Source organism: Leptosomus discolor, unplaced genomic scaffold (genome assembly GCF_034619465.1).
Source record: "Leptosomus discolor isolate bLepDis1 unplaced genomic scaffold, bLepDis1.hap2 HAP2_SCAFFOLD_30, whole genome shotgun sequence".
NCBI lineage: Eukaryota > Metazoa > Chordata > Aves > Leptosomiformes > Leptosomidae > Leptosomus > Leptosomus discolor.
Window position 1 is genome coordinate 2,666,195 of NW_028237788.1, and position 17,449 is coordinate 2,683,643.

Genomic DNA, 17,449 nt, shown 5'->3' on the forward strand with positions numbered 1-17,449 from the left:
CGCCCGGACGGGCTCCCCAGAGCAACAACTGCCCCTTTCCCCACCGGACAGCCGTGGCAGAAAGCTTGGACAGAGACAGAGCTGGCCCCGCGGGGCGAGAGTGCTGAGCCACCGGCAGGCAAACCTGGGGGGGGGGGGCGAGCTGCTGCGCAGCACCGGACACTCACAGCAAGACATCGGGAAACAAAAGGCCCCAGCCATAGTTCAGCACATTAGAAGAACAACACAGAAGCAAGGAGAGGAATTCAATAGAACGAGGGACAGGAGAGCAGTCGAACTGAAGGAGACCAGCCCGAAATACAGACACATCCTCTACAAACCAGAGTGATTTGAATACTTAACACTCCATAGAAAGACAAACAGATACGATTTCCAACCCCTTCTTAGCAGAAAAGCAACTGCTCTTGCTCATGTTTGATGCCCTTCCTTAGAGCGCTGCTGCAGAACAAGGCTGTACACCCCCATCTAGATCTATGCTTACACCTGTCTCCAAAATACACAGTTGTTATTTGACTCTGCTCCTGCCCCACCTTGTTCTATCATGTCACATGATTAGAAACCAAGTACTTCAGAGCGCTCTGTCAAAACACAGGGAAGAAACTCAGTAACATGCAGCTGCCTCTGGCTTGGAAAGAGTTAGAGAAACCCCTGACCGCTTAAGTACACCTCATACATTACATGCTGTACTGATTCGGCAGCGAGTTTAAACCGCGTTAGTCATTCTGCCAATTATACAATTTTAACTTTCTCTAGAGTTTCATATATGAAAGGAAAAGATCAGTGAAATAATAGATCCCCCACATGGTTTTACTCATTAAAAAGAAAAAAAAAAAAAAAGAAATTCAAATCCCCAGGGCTGCAACAGGTAAGGCCACCGAACAGGACTGGCAGATGCACTAAGGCTTCTGGCTGTACCAAAGCACGCAGAGGAACATTTTTTAATCGTATCTCGACCGTTGCAACCGAGAATGTAAAGACCAGTGACGCCATCCACTTTTGGAACACTTGCTGTGCTTCAGTCTTTGGAAACAAATTGACTTTGCTGTTGTTTTGTTTTTCAAAAGAGGGCAAAAAGTCTCACTGCTCATGACTTCTACAGCCAAGCACACAGAGTCCGACAGGCAGTTCGTACAACGCAATTTCTTTGAAGGAGAAAGATTTCCATTCCAGGAAAATCCCTTTTCCAACTGAAATCAAAGTTACGCACTGCAGGACAACGGTCCCTGGTCCCTCAGCTTCGCTTCCAGAGGGCTGGGGATCCGCGTCCATCCTCAGCAGAAACCACATCAACTAACCTGATTACTCCTGCAGTTGCCACGTTCCTCCTCATCGCCTACAGAAAAAAAAAAAAAAAAACCACACACACCGCTGACAGTGGTAGCTGTCACACGGGTCACTACAGACCTCCTCGAAACACCCTCCTCCTCAAAAGGAACGTGGTCTTCCGCTCAACTGCTCCGCACCGATTCCCGTGTTGGACGCTGCAGCTGTCATCGCTTGCGGCCCCCCTAAGGTAGCAACAGACAGAGAAATACCGTCACGCTTGGGAGAAATCACCAGCCCCACGCTCCTCCTTGCTGCTCCTTAGCTCACCACCTCAAAAGCTCACCCAACTCCAAAGGCAGCTGCGTAACACCTGCACAAACGCACAGAAACGCTTGACCGAGCTGCCGCAGGATGCTCCGCTCTTGGACGCCGGCCCGGCTGACAACCGCCTCGCCTCCTCAGGCCGCTGGTCGGCGCGCAGCTTCGCCCCTCCGAGGCTACGTGCGTGACCTGCGAAAGCCAAAACAAAAGGCACGTGCTGAGATACCGCCCGAAACCACAGCCTGCCCGTGCCCATTCCCCTCTCCTCCTCCTCTACCTCGGCCGCCCACCCACCCTACCTCTGCCAGCTGCCGCGTTGAGGCTCCGGTACCACCTGTAAAACACAACCCATAAGGGATGCTTATAAACTTCACAAACGACACAACGCCTGAAAAGTAACTTCTCTGCTGCAGCCCACCAGTCCCAGCTCACCTCGCCCCAGCCACCCGCAGTGCCGATACCCTGCTTCGCTCGCTACTTCGTGCCTTTGGAATACAACAAACCTACCAAGACCTGTCAGCTGCTCACACAGCCATCGGCCGCATCTGCCCGCTGACACTGCGTGCCAACCCACCTTCTTATGGCCGCTCCCCCGCCCCTCCTCTAACCCTTTGGTGCACGGCTCGTCTCACTGCATCTGAAAACGGCATCGAACGAGTCACCCGGCTGCGGAGCAACAGCTTAACGGTTCCGGAGATCTCCTTTCCATGTAGGAATACCCTCTAGACTCCAACAACAGCCAGCCAGCCATCACAGAAAACCAAAGCCAAAGCAACACCTGGCCCTACGCGTACGACCCTTAGCACCTTCCACCCCGGAAGTCAAATGCCACGGCCCCTGACGAAAAGATACGGCCGCGGCCGCAACCGCGACGGTGGACGCGCGAGAAGCCGGGCCCCAAGACCCAACATCCACAGGACGCGGAGAAGTCGTCGTCCCAGAAGAGGGCTCCGTGAGAACAGACCGCTCGACAGCGGATACCCCAGCGCATCCTGGACCACTCGTCACCTTCTCGGACACGAGACGTGCTGGACAGATCTGTGTGTGGAGCTTCTCGCGCGAGACGGGGAGCGCTCGGTCGGCGGTACCCCGGTGAGTCGAGGAGCACGAGACCCTCGGTGCGGCTACCGATGCGCCCGCCTACCGCAAAAGAATAAACCTCCGGAGCATTGAGACCTCATTAATGTGCAGTATAGCGCACACGGAACAAGCACCACCGACCGCCTCCTTACCACTGAACCCCTCAAGGAATCACAGCGGCGGTCAGCTGACGGAAAAACCACGGCGGCTGAAAGATCTAACACAGGCACCTTACAACCACAGAAACCGGTGCTAAACACACAACAGGTGAAAAACTACACGGAAACGTAACTGCTGTGACCGGCACTACGACACGTCTCATCAGGCGCGTCATGAAAAAGTCAGAAACGGAGTAATGGGAAGGCTCGCGTGCCCGGGCCTACGACAGAAGACAGACCCTGGCTGGAGACTGTTACCAGCGCAAAGAACGCAGACCCTCTTCTCTGAGAAGTTCTGGGGAAGATGCCTTCTCGAGAAACTCTCAAGCTCCGTATACAGGCGAGTACAAGATGCTCACCCTAACCCTCGCTGGACAATTTCACCATCAGTCCTATTAAGAGAGAAAAAAGAGCATAGATCAAGACATCAGCAACTTACACAGCACACAGTAAAAACGGTGGGGAAAAAAAACAAGGTTCCATCTCCCATAGTCAGGAATTCCAGAAAAATGCAATGCATCTAAAATTTAAAAAAAAAAAATGGCAGGCTATTAAACCATTTTGCCACCCCCAAACCCTCAGCGGAAAACCGCCAGCCTGAAACAACAAAAACAACTGCATAAAAGGGTACTTCCTACTATGCCTACAGCCGAACCTCGGCCGGTCTCGAAACTCTTCCCTCACACCGACGCCTCCGCTTCTTGCCGTGAGCAAACCCCCGACGCCCGCGCAGCCCAGCCAGCTCCAAGAGCTGCCGCCAGCGACCAGACCAGCGGAGCGCCCGCACCGCAGCAGCCCCGGAGCAGAACGGGCTCCCTGTGCAGAGGCCAGGGCTCGTACACCCGGGGCCCTGCTCACCACCCTTCCTGCAATCCCCTGGGAAAGGGGCTGGGGCGACCCCCAGCAGACACAAGGGCGGCCGGAGGAGCAGCGGGGAGTTTCCTCACCTGCCTCCGTGTCACGGGGTACAAAGCACTGAGCAAAGACAGCGACCCGTACCGCAAAGGCCGACACCTGCTCTTCTACTGCAGGTATCTGCGGCACCAGCAACGTGACCGGGCAGGGAATTAAACTAACGGAACCGCTTTAACTGGGAGAATAAGGACACAAACCTGAGCCAGGTGCAGTCAGCAACATCCCCGGGGAGGAACCGGCAACCAAGTCCTCAGTGCTGCCCCTGGGAGACACAAAGAACGGCCAACTGTTGTCCACAGCGACGGCCACCCCTTTCCCCAGGCAGGAACCCCTCCTTCTGCAGGAGCTCCTGGAGACGCCCCCTCCTGCCCCAGACCATTGCCAACGGCACCCGTGCTTATGGGGCAATAAAGCACGTTCGCGGGTCAGCTTGCTGCTGCGAGGGCAGGGTCTGGGGTGGTCAGGGGCTACGGGACAGGTGCTGGAGCTGTGGGCAGCTGCATGGGGCGCGCAGGCCGGAGCACTTTTCCAGGGGGTGGGAAGGCCTCCAGGTGCCCGGAGGCAGCCATCTGCCCCTCTTCCTCCTTCCTCTCCACCAGCTCACAAAACCCCTGCGAGCTGCCCTGACGGGGCCCGACGTCTGCTGTCGGCACTCTCGGGCAGGCGTGCCCTAGCAGCACCATCCCCTGGGGCTGCGGCCCCATGACACAGAGCGGCCATCGCCATCAGCCTCGCTGGCTCCCTCCGGGGCTCCTCCGGCACCAGCCCGCAGCTGCAGCCATGGCCCCTTACCCCCGCTGTGTACCTGCTCCCCTGGACTCTCTGACCGCTGCTCAGCAAGTACAAAGGAGACAGAGCGAGGGTTTATTTGCAAACCCATCTAAGTGCGAGGAACACGCCTGCTCTGGGGCTCAGAGCCCGTCCACTCACCCTTCCCTGGGACCGCTCGGCAGTCCACGCTGGGGCAGCAGGTACGGAGAACGAAAACACAGCCATGGGGAGCTGGGCAGAGGAACAGAAAGAGAAAAATAAGGTGAGGGAGAGGAACTGAGGAGCAGAGAAAGAGAGGTACCGGGAAAAGAACAGAGAGGGGGAGACACAGATAAAGAAAGGACACAGAGTCCTGGTCTGTGGAAGGAAAACGGGGTCAGGGAGCCAGGCGGGTGAAAAGAGCACGCCCACCAGCCCTGTGCCCAGGGGGCAGCAGCGGCCTTTCCTCACGGGGAAGTGGCAGCGGGCACGGCGGCCCCATCCCACAGGCCCTGCAGCATCGCGCGGCCGTTACTGGCGGCGCCCGCCGGCAGGACAGCCTGCTGCTCGCCGGATGCAGCGCTGAGCATGGTGCCCGAGCCGGACGCCCGCAGGCAGCCATGCGGCCCTGGCAACGAGCCCACAGCTCGTGCGGCGGCTGTGGCGAGGGCTGGGCCGTGCCGCAGGAGCGGGGGGCCATCACTCGACCCCCGCAGCGCAGCACCTCCTCCCCTGGGCTCCCTCACAGCCCCTCGCCTGCTGTGAAGGGACTGCAAACGCAGCTGGGAGGGCAAAGGAGACTGCGAACGTTTCTTCAGTCACGCAGGTAGCGGATGCAGCGAGAGCGCCTGAGGCAGGGAACAGGATGGCGAGAGAAAGACAGGGACAGGGAGCCCGACAGGTGGAGAAAGAAGCAGCAGGGAGAGAAGAAGAGAGGCAGCAGATAGAGGGAGAAGGGAGCAGGGCAGAGACTGACAAAGGAGGACGGAGACGCAGGACAAAACTGGGACAGGCAGCACGACAGAGAGGAAGGAAAGAAGAACAGGGGCAGGAAGCTGGACCGAGACACATGGAGAAAGACAACAAAGAACAGGGCAGAGAGGGAGGATGAAACAACAGGGACAGGGAGCCAAGACAGCCAACGATGGAGGGAAGGGGCGGGGGTGGGGGGAACAACAACACGGTACAAACCACAGAGCTACACACTACAGGTGGAAGAATTAAAAAATAGAGCCGGGGAGCCAGGAAAAAAAAAAAAAAAAGCTGGAGAGCAAAAAGTATAGCGATTCATACAAAAAGGGAGGGAATATTAAAATAGCGTCATCAGGGAGCCAGAGAAAGCGAGACGGAGAAAGGACAAAAGCAACAGGCTACAGGGCAGAGAGGGAGGAACTCATGAGCAGCAACAGAGCTCCGGCCAGAGAGAGACAGAAAAAAGTACAAGACTGCAGGGGCTGCAGGGCAGAGAAGGAAGAATTGACCAACAGGGACAGAGGACCAGACAGAGCGTGATCGAGAACAGAAAAAAACAGCAGCGGGCTACAGGGAAGAGGAATTCAAGAGCAGGGACTGGGAGCTGGACAAAGAGACAGAAAAAAAAAAAAACAAACCACGAAACAGTGATGGGCTATGAGACAAATAAGGAGGAAAGAAAAAACAGCAGCAGGGAGCCAGACAGAAGAGACTGAGAAACACAGACAAATAGCTTGGGGCTATGGGACAGAGAATGTGGAATGAAAAGGCAGAGAGAGGGAGCCAGACAGAGAGCAGGGGGAAAATCCAGACAGGCTACGGAGGGGCAGAAGAAGGAATTAAAATCTGGGGACAGAGAGCTGAACAGAGAGGGATGGCGACAGCAGGGAATAGCAGCGGGTGCAGGAGTAAGAGGGAGAAAATAATCGATAGGGACAGGGAGCTGGATACAGAGGGTCAGAGAAAGGTGAAAATAGGGGTAGGGTAGAGGGCAGAGAGTAAGAATTAAAAAATGGGGGCACTGAGACACAGAGATGGAGAAAAGAAAAAAGCAACAGGCTACACAGCAAAGGAGGAGGAATTAAAAAACACGGACAGGAAGTGCGAAAGTGAGAAGGGGCTGGGGGGGGGGGGGTGGGCCGGGGACTCCAGGACACACGACTCCTGACAGGCAACAGGACAGAGAGGGAGGAATTAAAAGGGAGGGACTGGGAGCTGGGAGAGGGGGAGAAAGAAAAAGAATCACGGCACACTACAGGGCTGAGAAGGAAGAAACTGAACAACAGGGACAGGGAAACGGCCAAAGAGAGCCCAACGAAAGAAAATGTGCCGATGGGCTACAGGACAGAGAGGGAGGAGTGAAACAACAGGGAGCCAGAGCCAGGCACAGAGAGATCGAGACAGAAAAAACAGCCAGGAGCAACGAGGCGGGGCAGGGGTGGGGGGAAGCTGCGAGGATCTGGAGCCAGACAGAGCAACAGCAAAAGAAAATGACAGCGACAAGCTCCAGGGAGGAGCGGGAGGAATGAAAAGACAGAGATGAGGGGCCGGACCCAGTGTGACACACGCAGGAAGCACAGCAACAGCTGGAGGGCAGAAAGGGAAGAATTAAAACACAGGTACAGGGCGCCAGAGGTGGAGTGGGGAGACAGATAAAGGGGGAGAGGGCAGACAGAAAGACAGGCTACAGGGAGAAGCAGGAGGAATTAAAGAAATGGGATCCACAGCCGGACAGAGAGAAGGAGAAAGCAGCACAATCACCACAGGCTACAGGGCCCAGAAGGAAGAAACTGAAAAACAGGGAAGCGGGAGCCGTCCAGAGAGAGATATGAAGAAAGGGAAGATAGCGGGGAGCCGCCACACGGCAGCAAGGGAAGGATTAAAAAGATGGGGCAGGGAGACGGACAGGGAGCGATGGAGAAAGAAACAAAGCCCCTTGATGGGCTACAGGACAGAGAGGGAGCAACTGAAGACTCGGGGAAAAGGAGCAGGACAGAGAACGGAAAACCAGTGACGGGCCACAGGGCAGAGGGAGGAACCACATATGTGGGGAGAGGCAACTGGCCAGAGAGAGATGAGGACAGACAGATAACAGCAGTGGGCTACAGGGCTGAGAGAGAGAAACTGAAAAACGGGGACCGAGAGCCGGGAACAGGAGACACGCAGAAACACCAAATCGCAACAGGCCACAGGACAGAGAGGGAAGAAATAAACATCTGGGACCAGGAGCAACCTACAGAGAGACGTCGGGAAACGGAAGTTTCAAGAACAATGCATACGAGGCAGAGAGGAAGGCATTTTTAGAAGTGGGTCAAGACAGGGACAGGGAGCCCAACAGAGACAGAGAGAACAAGAAAGCAACAACGGGCTGCGAGACAGACAGGGAGCAATTGAAAAATCCCAGCAGGGAGAGACGGCAAAAGGAATGAAATCGCAACACGAACTTCGAAAGCGACAGGCTGCAGGGCAGAGAGGGAGGAATTTTAAAAAATCCGGATCTTGTGCTGGACCAAGAGAGACCGAGCAAATAAAAATGGTGAGGCCTAAAAGGGCACACAGGAAGGAATTAAACAACAGGGACAGAGAGCCAGACAGAGAAAAGTCCTGACAGGCTTCCAGAGAGAGAGGGGAATTTAAAATTAGAGACCAGGAGCTGGACAGAGAGAGACTGAGACAGGGGAGGGAAAAAAAAAAAAAAAAAAAAAAAGACGGGGGCGGGCAAGGGGGAAATCACAGCACCATGTGAAAGACAGGGGGCCAGGGGAGGGGGATAGGGAGGGCCTGGGACACACAAGTGGGGCGATGGGGCCCCGAGGGCCCAGGACTCACCGCATCCCTTGTTCTCAGTGCTGCCAGGAGAATTTGCCCGTTCAGACGCTTCCTTCTCTTCCTCTCCTCCCTTCCTCTTCTGCAGCTCCGGTCACATGGTGGTTCTCCACCTAAAAGATTACATGGCTGTCTCAACTCTTGCGAGACAAGGCTTCCTAGACATGTAGCCTCGCTCGTTCATGCGTCACACGGCCGTACCACGCCGTGGGTTACGCACATGGACTCTCCGCTTGCCTGCGGTGGGAGGCAGCTGCCGGCCGGCCGGCCTCTGATTCCTTCTTCTTTACCTTTCTCTGGCCTCTCCAGCTTCAGCCGCAGCAGCTCCTGTCCACTGCCCACAGCCAGCAAGCGCTCCGCCCGCCCCTTTTTGCCCCCACGCCGCGACGAGAGCGAGGTCAGGCAGAGACAACCCAGGCAAGAACGAGGCGGGTGCAGACAACAGCATCCTCAGGGGAGGAAGGGACACCTGTGCCCTCAGTGCAGCCTCTGGGAGACAAGGAGAATCAGTGACCATTATGACCGTAGATCATCCCTGGCCAAATCGCCTCCTTCCACAGCAGCTTCTGGAGATGCCACTTTTTCCCTGCACTGCAGCTAATGGCATCCACGTTAAGGCAGAATCAAGTGCATCCGAGGGCCAGCTTGCTGCCATCACAACAGGATGACCTGGGGAGACAGGCTGCAGGGGAGGTGCTGGAGCTGGAGGCAGCTGCGCGGGGCCAGCGGGGCCGGGGAAGGCTCAAGGGGAGCTCTGGCGAGTTGGGAAGGCACCCGGCGCCTGGAGGGGCGTCCGCCTCCTTCCCCTCTTCCCTCCCACCAGCTCCCGGGAGCTCCCTGGGGCTGCCCGCCGCAGCATGGGCCTTGAGGCTTCCCGTCCCGCCACCCCCGGCGGCCAGCGGCCAGCAGAGACTCCCGCACCAGCCGAAGGAGCTCGCTCGCCTCACCGCCGGCCTCGCCCCTCACCCGCCGCCATGCTGCTCTCGCGCACCGCGCATGCGCGAGCCGCCGCCGGCGCGCCGGAAGGTCTACGTCCGGCGCGCGACCGCCGCGCTGCGGGACCGCGCTTTGGCCGCGCGGCAGCAGCGCCCGCCGGGCGGCGCGTGCCCGGGGCGGCCCCGACGCTGCAGCCCCGCGCGTTGCGCGCCGAGCGCCCGCCGGCCCCGCGCCCCTGGGGCGGGAGGACACGCCCCCGGCGGGGCGGGAGCGGGGAAGGGGCGGGTCTGAGCTTGGGCTGGGGGCGAGGGGCAAGTCGGCGGGTGCAGGCGGCACCCGAGGGGCGGTGGGAGGGCGGTGCCGAGCATGGTGGGGCGGAGGGGGCACAAGGTCGGAGGGCAGGGGGTTCGGGGGCACGTCCCGCAAAAACCTCGCATGGGGCAACATCTCCATGGGAATCACTTGGGGGGGGGGGGGACGGGACGGAACGACACGACGGACGACAGGGATGGGGGGGGCGGGGGCGGGCAGAACAGCGGGGAGGAGACCCTCTGGGCCCCGGACTCTCCCCACCGGACAGCCCCGGCTGCAGCACCTGCAGGTCCCCGCTGGAGACAGAGCCAGGAGCCTCCGGCCACAGGGCTGGCGCCGCCGGGCGAGCACGCTGAACGGCCGGCAGGCAAACCTGGGCAGGGGGAGCTGCCGAGCAGCACCAGACACAACACGGCAGCTCAAGAACAAAAATCCCAAGTTATGTCTCAGCATATGAGAAAAGTAACACAGGAGAAAGCAGAAGAATTCAGTGAGAATGAGGGATAGGATAGCAGTTGAGCTAAAGGAGGTCAGCTCAAACTACAACACATCTGTTCAAAGCCAGAGCCATCGGTACGCTTAAAAAAAAATTTAAAAAAAAAAAATCAATACTAAGACTCATCAATACAATTTTGAAAGCATTCTCAGCATAAAAGCAAACACCCTTGATAGTGCTGGAAAACGTCTCGTCCCTTTCTCACAGCACCCCTGGGGGGAGATACACACACCCCCCCCCCCCCCCGCCCGTGAGACCGCATGAAGACCTCGTACCATCCTCGGACTCACCACAACAGCTACAGCCCTTGCGCCACCGCCGCTGCTGCTGCACGTCTCGCTTGCTCAGTCAATAAATCTGCAGAGTGAAGTGTAAAACTCTAAATAAACATAACAAAGTCATGTTTAAAACGTTCTTTAAAGAAAGAACAAATCTCAGTCGTTCACTTTATACCGAAAAAGCACGTGGATGTTCATGTACATCCAACAAAAACGCTTACACTACCAAAGTATTTGATTTGATGTTTGCGTTAACTGCACTCACCCAGCTGCAAGCAGATACCATTAAATCACCTGTCTCCAAAATACACCGTTCCCATCCGACTGGGGGGTTTCTTGTGCATTACACCATTAGGAGGGACATCTGGGCAGCTGCACCGCCCAGGAGAGATGCCACCAAATGGCCAGGGAAATGCACCACCGAAAGCCAGACAGAAATAAAGTACTTTGGAGTGCTCCCTCCAAATATGGGGAAAACCACCCATAACATTCAGCAGCCTCTCTTTTTAAACACATAGAAGAAATACCGAATTGCTTAAACACCCTCTTCAATCGTACCCTGAAGCTCGCGGGCGGTTACAGTTTAAACAAGGCAAGTTCATTTGTATATTACACAACATGAACTGTTTGGGGTTTTTTCCTATCAGAAATGAAACTTATAAAAAATTAGTAAGATAAGAGATCCCCATACTATTTTACTTTGGGGGACACACACACACACGACACACACACGGACGGGACGATGACGGACAGGGATGACGACACAACGCAGAAATCAACTACCCAGTTCTGCAATGCTTAAGGCTACCAAACAGGACTGGAAGATTTGCCAGAGAGAGGTGGGGGGAAAAAACCCACCAAACAAGCAAAAAAACCCCAAACAACAAAACAAAACAACACAACACAAAAAAAACCCCAACCCACGACCTTGATTGCTCTTAGTACAGATGTCAGTATCTCAGTCAGGTTTTCACGTACCCCTATGAGATATTTTAAACACTTAAGGACTGAAAAAGGAGAAAGCTTTTATCTGGAACACAGTCCATTTCTTCAGAACATCCAAACTCTGACACACAGTTTCTTTCCCCTTTCAGCACCACACGATTCTCACAGAATCGTTTCTCAGCAAGCACACAAAACAGAAAGCTACGCACGCTCTCAGGAAGAGCAAATAAACGGAGGGGAGTACACTTCACACAGGCACAACGTGCTCCAGAACAGATCTTATTTTGAGTGTTTCTGCTGAAGCACTTCCTATCAAAACTAGAGAAGGAGAGCTGGCACGTTCTTCACGTTCACTTTAAAGTCCGTACTACAAGTACCTGGGGAAAAATGCAGACGCACGGGGCAGATGTACCTTGTCCTTGCAGGCCACTCGGGATCCTCTGGGCCAGTCTTGTACCTCCAGGGCAGAAGAAAGGGTCACCATGGTGAAATGATGCCAGTTGATAGTCTGCTGAGAGAGGAAAAAAAAAAAAAAAAAGCCACCTTTTAGCACAAAGCGGGCTAGGAATCAAAAGCTTCCTATTTCGGCGAAGGTTTGCAATGACTACAACCGAGTGGAGGAAAAAGCATTTTGCATCATCTTTGGTACAGCTGTTGAGACAGGCCACTAGAGATTTTGGTTTTCATAGAAAACTGGGTGCTTTCTGCCTTTTTTTTTTTTTTTCTTTTTTTTCCTCCTTCTGACTCATTGGCAGCTTCAGTTTCACCAGAACTCCCTTCCTTAGATCGACACAGATAACTACGCACCTTTTCTCAAGCCTACACAGAGCCAGGGTTTCCTCACCCTAGACATCCCAAATCGAATACTATCCTTAAAATGTACAGCGACCCACCTGTCCTTGTCAACCGCCTCCTTGCAGAAACTGCCCCTTCACAGCTCGTCCCCGTCTCGGCGGATTGTCCTGCTGGAGGATGAAGTGCAGAAGATGCGTATCCCCACAGCATTTGTCTGTGAGGGTACATGTTCAGAAATACTCCGAATCTGTAAGACAGACAGGTGTAATTTCTGTGATTTCAATCATCAGAACTCAATTGTGAGGAAACAAACTAACGTTTAAATGAAGGGTCTGTACGCTACAGTCCTAGGAGAGGGGCAGGGGGGAGAAAGGCATTACAAATTGGAAAAAAAAAAAAGGGCATGATTCGGAGCTCCCAATCATGACGGAGCGGTGGGGACAGTAACAAAAGCAAAGACAAACAGCAGCAACGTTAAGTGAAATCCAGCTTTAATTCTGATCACGTCTTTAAGAGACTCCCCAAGTCTATACCTCAGTCCTACGAAGGACTAGTTCTTTTTTTTGAAGGACAAGCTTTTTTTTTTTTTAACACATAAAAGTCCCAGACTGAGGGCTCCACGGAATAGCATGTGGACTGAACCACAGGACAAGCAGTCATCAACACTCTAATGAAAAAACCAAATCGACTATAAACCAAGTTTAAACATCACTGTCCATCCTGTGTCTTTGGTTACATTTCTACCGGCATCTAGGTGCTCAAGAGTTCACTGTCCTCACACCACAGGTTACTGACAATGTACTCGGGCATCTAAAAATAAAAAGCCATCTCCACCCCACCCATAAAATCAGGGTGAACCACGAGAAGAGAAACTCTCAAGGCGGCAACAGGCAGCTCTGCACTTACCACGGAGGAAAGTCTGTTCCTCGGCCCGGAAAAAAAAAACACTCTCGACTCCCAAGAGACCTCCCGGGGAACGAACCGTGCTCCATTAACGGCGTTTTGTCTCCAGCTTCTCTGCCCCGGGCTTGGGTGGGGAGGGGCGGCGGGGCCCTTCCACTCGCCCTGGCCCCTCCGCGCTCCCCCAGCCCCACGTGGGCCATCGCCCAAGCACCGACCGCATCCGCCCGCGCGGGATCTCCCTCGTGGGACGCGGAACGCGACGCCGGGAAGAGGCGGCGGAACAGGAACCTCTTGGTCAGGTCGCCCGGCCAGCAGCGAGAAGACCGAGCAAGGTTCTGCCCGAGGGGCCGGGCAGGGCCCCCTGGAGCCCCAGCCGGCCCCTTTCCGTCCCCTTTGCCCGGCACCGAGCAGGCCCCGCCGCCCCGCCCCAGACACCGGCGAGCACCGCCCGGCCCGCTCCGGCGCACCGGCAGGGCAGCCCGGCAGCGCCGCGCCCCGGGACCGCCGCTCCCGCCGTGTCGCGAGAGGCGCCTGCCCGGCTTCCGGCCCTGCGGGGACATCGCCCTCCCCACCCTCCCCCCCACGGCGCGGCTCCCCCCCGCTCCTTCCCACACGGCGCGGCTCCGCCCGCAGCCCCCCCCCGCTCCGCGCCTCCGACACGGGCCCCGCCGGCCTGGCCGCCCGCCTCACGGCTTTCCCCGGGACCCACCGGTCGATCGCCCGCTCCCCACTCACCCGCTCCCCCGGCGGAGCCCGAGCCAGAAGAGCCCCAGCCGCAGCCCCAGCCCCGCAACGTTCGGTGACCGCGCCGCTCCTGCCGCGACTCGCACTGCCGGGCGGTGCACCGGAGAGTGCAGGAAGCCACGCGCCCCGGAGGGGCGGGGAGAGAGGCGGAAGTGACGCTTCCGGCGGCGCGACAGGATGCAGGAACACGCGCCCACCAGGACGGGGGGATGCGGCAAAGCGCGCCCCCTGCCGGGCGGGGGGAGCATGGAAGACACACCCCTGGGCGGGCGGGAGCACCGCTGGGCAGCGCCAAAGCACGCGCACCAGGGGCGGGAGAAGGGAGCGGGACGGCACCTCCGGGCCGCCGCCGACCAGGAGACCCCGCGCACCCGCCGAAAGGGATGACTCGCTCGCCTCACCGGTGGCCTCGGCCCTCCCCCGGCGCGCCGCCGTGCTGCTGCCGGGCACGCGTTTGCCCGGCACGCGCTTGCCCCGCCCACCACCGACGCGCCGGAGGGGCCGGAGCCGGCGCGCGAACGGGCAGAGGGCGAGGGGCAGAACGGCAGCGCCGGCCCCGCGCCCGCGGAGCGGCAGCGGGGCTGCCTTACCGGGAGGCAGCAGACGGCGCCAGGCAGCCCCCGCGGTCTCGCATGGCCGCTGCGGGCGAACGGCAGCGTGGAAACAGCGAGCGACACCGCGCATGCGCGGGTCGGGGCTGCAGTACCTGCCCTTGGCCGCATGGTGGCAGCAGAGCGCCGCAAAGCGAACTGAAACGCGCAGAAAGCCCATTTAAGAAGCGCGGGCTCTGAGGAAATCCGGGGGCGATGGACAGAAAAGGCAGCGAACGTGCCCCTCCAGCCCGTGTCCGGGGCTACACGGCAACAGCTGCCCTGTCCCCCGATGACCCCTCACTAGCCAGGGAGGGGCGTCGAGAAAAGGGGAGGAGACCTGCGGGTCGAAGTGAAATCGGGTTTAACGAGACAGCACCACTACCAACAGAGGCATGCAAAGTTACACTGGGCCAAATGAACGTGCAGCAGCCACGATCGACAGGAGAGGGGTCCTCGGGAGCAAGGAGGAGCAGGGAAAGGAGAGAGCCCTGCAGGAGCCCCGCGGGAGATCCCCTTCCTCAGCAAACCTTCCCGCTTTATACTGAGCATGACACAATGGTCCGGGCTACACCTGTAGCTGACTCAAACTGCTAACAGCCTGCTGAGCATTGCTGGGCTGTGATTCTGGACCAGCCAAACCGTGACAGTGAAACACAGACAAGCAAGTCTGTAGACAGAAACTTTTAAAAGTGATGGGGATTAAGGAAATAAGGGAAAAAAATAAAAATAGTAATGGAGAAGTAGAAAGAAAAATCTATAAAGCAAAGGCACTGAAGAAAAAGAAAAAGTTAAAACTTAAGATATCAAAAAGCAAAGAGTAGATGTAGAAAATACAGTGTAAGCAATAGGGATTAGGGAAATAAAGGGGAAAGATATAAAAATACAGAAAGTGACAGCCAACAAAAATGGAGACAGAGAAAGAAAAATTTAAAAGGATGGTGGTAAGGAAAGATAAGGCATAATTAAAAAATAAAGACAGGATGTGGGATAAAAGTAGATAGAAATCTTTAAGAGCAACAGGGTACAAGAAACAGAAATAATTTAAAAATAGGGTTGGGGAGGTGGATAGAAGAAAATTGAGGAAGAATTTTTTTTTTTTTTTAAGTGAGAGCATACAGGACAGAGAGAGGAATTAAAAAAGGAGGGACAGGGTGCCAGAGGGAGGGAAAATGAGAAAGAGAAATTGCAATGCAGTGAGGCACAAGAAACACGGGAAAGCATTAAGAAATTGGGAGAGGGAGCCAGAAAATGGGACACCATGAACAAGAGAGGGATGGAGAGGGGGACAAGGGTGTAGAGAGGAGAGCTGAGAGATTGCACCAGAAAATAGGGACTGAGAGACAAATGGGAGAGATGGGGAGTGAGGCAGAAGGGACTGACGAGACAGAGGCAAAACAAGGGCCAGGGACAAATTCTAAAGCAACAGGGGAAAAGAAACATAGGCAAGAAATTAAAAATAGAAACAGGGAGCCAAATAGAAACACATGTAGAACAAATATTTCAAAAAGCGATGGAGTACGGGAAACACAGGCAAGAAATAACACATGGGGGCAGGGTGACAGATGGAAGAAGCAAAACTGAAGAAGTGGTTGGGTAGAGGACACAGAGGGAAGAATTAAGAACTAGAGACAGGGAGATGGACAGAGGGAAAAGCAGAAAGAATATTTTAAATGTGAAAGGGTACAAGAATTAAAAGAATAGGTATATGGACCTGCGTAAAGGGATGCAGGCAAAAATGTGAAAAACAACAGGAGACGAGAAACATAGGCAAGAAATTAAAATTAGGTCAGGGAGGGGGAGAGCAAGAGAGAGGTTGCAAGAAAATTTAAAAAGCGACTGGGTTCAAGAGACTTAAGTGAGAAGTTAAAAGACAGGAACGGAGAGGTAGAAACTTTCAAAAGCGATGGGGTACAAGAAACATGCAAGAAGGAAAAAACAGGAACAGAGAGCCCAGTAGAAGCAAACTGCCATGGGTTGACCTTGGCTGGCTGTTGAGTGCCCACCAAGGTGCTCCATCACTTCCTTTCCTCAACCAGAGGAAGAAAATACAACAAAAGCGCTAGTGGAAACCCACCACACTTCCCACAATCAACAGGGACCTGGATAAATGGAGGCAGGGAGAGAGGGAGACCTAGAAATGCCCTTTTCACAAGCAAAAGAAACTTTACAGCAAACTGAAGTCACATCCACTTCCTGTCACCCCAGTTTTGGCAGGAGAGCATAAAGCGCCTTTAATCCTCAGTAGTCCCAGAGTTTCAGTAGCTTGCCCAATGATTGCTGGAAAGTCAGTGTCATAGGGAAGACCAGAGCCCCATTGCTAGTCCCTGCTCTGACTGGTCTGCTAACATGAATGAAAAGAGACTCAAGCAACTAAAACAGTTCATAAAATAAAACCAACTTAGAAAGATGTCCAAAGAGGAACAAATCTGAAGTAAGGAAAATCCGACAGTGAAGCACTTATCATATGCAGCTGTAGTGCACAGTTGATTTTAAGGACTCCAGAATTAGGACTGCAGTGTGCTGTGTTGATCAGCATGCGACACACTGGCAAATCACATTGAGTGCACTAGAAATCTTTTTGCATGTGCACTTGCCTTTTGGTAATAATCATATTTCACACAATAAGTGCAAAGCCTTTGGTCTTTTGCACGTGCATTGATGTGGCTTGTGCTTGCTTTGGTACTGCACGCCTGTTTCTTGTGTCATGCTGAAGTACAGCAAAACACTCGAGTATCTTTTTTAAGAACAAAGCCAATCAGATGCAAATTTGGACACAGGCATATGCATCTTTTTGAGTCAGAGTTAAGCAGACGTGTATGCTTTTCAGTGATGCAGTTATTCCCTCTGCTTTGCCTGATGCCATGAAGCTGCCTGCTTAATCCAGCGCTTTTATAAACTGTATTTTTCAGCTCCACTTTGACACCACCAGTCATTATAATCTGTTTTAAACATGTATGCTGATTAATCCAAGGTGTCTTGTTTGCAGCAACCTAGAACTTTGAATCTTATTCTCTAACTTAATCTCCTCATTAATTTTGAGGCTTAATTTTGGAATACAAATGACAGTGAGCAGGAGTGAGCCATGGAAGATGCCAGGCACTGCTTGCTGGCATAGGAAATGGTCTCCCAGTGGAAGCCTTGAGCCATCTTGCAAGTTGC